Source organism: Aegilops tauschii, chromosome 5 (assembly GCF_002575655.3).
Source record: "Aegilops tauschii subsp. strangulata cultivar AL8/78 chromosome 5, Aet v6.0, whole genome shotgun sequence".
Classification (NCBI taxonomy): Eukaryota; Viridiplantae; Streptophyta; class Magnoliopsida; order Poales; family Poaceae; genus Aegilops; species Aegilops tauschii.
In genome coordinates, this window is record NC_053039.3 from 14,865,064 (window position 1) to 14,866,346 (window position 1,283).

The 1,283-nt window shown below is 46.9% G+C and overlaps 1 long non-coding RNA gene across 1 annotated transcript; it reads left to right on the forward strand.

Annotated features, from left to right (window-relative positions):
* The first annotated feature begins 239 nt into the window (after positions 1–239).
* LOC141022269 (uncharacterized) lies at positions 240–1,019 on the forward strand. Its single transcript, XR_012183562.1, has 3 exons — positions 240–326; positions 428–604; positions 682–1,019. It is a non-coding gene; the product is annotated as an uncharacterized lncRNA (long non-coding RNA).
* The last annotated feature ends 264 nt before the right edge of the window (positions 1,020–1,283 follow it).

Here is a 1,283-nt window from a genome sequence, read left to right on the forward strand (position 1 = left end):
CTTAGTTGTGTCACACCCATTTGTTTTGCCCCCTAAATTCAAAAAACCCTCAGTCTTGCCCAACCCCGTTTGCTGCACTTATGTTTTTGCCCTTCCGTCACGGCTCCGCCTGGTCAGCGCCGTTTGACCATAACCAGCGGCCATTTATGGACATTTTTGCCCCTGGGCTGGTTGCCCTTATTACTTCCTCCTCGTTGAGCTGAAGTGAAAAAAAGAGCGACGACGCGGCAAAACCAGAGGAGGAGAAGCCGGAGGAGGTGGATCTAGAGATGTCGAGCCCGGGCATCTCATCTAAGCTTTCGTCGGCATCCGCCATGGCTGGAGAGGTAAGCAACGCTTGGTGATTCCCCTTGGATTTCCCACGGCTCCTCTGTTCTAGGGTTAGGGTTTGTGTATTTTGGGGGAAAATCTCACATTTTTCGAGAAGGTCGACGGGGTGGGCATTGTGGAGCATGCATCCGAGTTTTATCTGCCGGACGACACCTACACCGGCTTGGAGTACCGCTCGAAGCACCGTTGCGCTGGACATGGCCTAGTTCAGGCCCGTCGAGTCGCCTGGGGAGGGGGAAGCACCGGCCGACGGTTTTTAGGGTGCCCACTTGATGTAAGAGTAACATTTAGATCATTAATCTTGGATATGGACATGTCCTTGCTGTGATATGATCTTTGCCTAAATTGCAGTTGCCAGAAGAGTGCCACTGGTTGGTTTGGGTTGATCCGCCTCCCCCAACTCGTGTTGCACTTGCATTTGAAGACATGCATGCTGAGATTGAACGGATGTGGATCAAAAGTCATCAGTTGCAGAAGAGAAACCTGGAGCTGGCGAAGAAGAAGCGCACTTTGAAGAAGAAACTGAAAGAGCGAGATGAAATGTTGCGTGTGTGGACACTGTTGTTTGGTATTACCCTATTGTGTGTTGTTGTTGTGGCCATCTCTGTGTCTTCACAGATTTGAGCAAGTTATTGGATGATGTAGTGTTGTTTATGATGGATGATGAACTAAATGGTAATGGAAGATGCAGTTTGGAACTTGTTTATGAGTTATTTATGTGAATTCAGTAGTATCGATGATCCAAATCATTGATTGATCTTGAACATGGCATAAGATTGCACAACAATTGAACATCACAGAATGATAACAATTATACAACACGACGACATGCCAAAGTTGTTCACACGACATAACATACCAAAGTTGTTCACACGACAACCATATACCAAAGTTGTTTACACGGCAACAACATACCAAATGGTTCACACGATGACAACATACCAAAGTTGTTC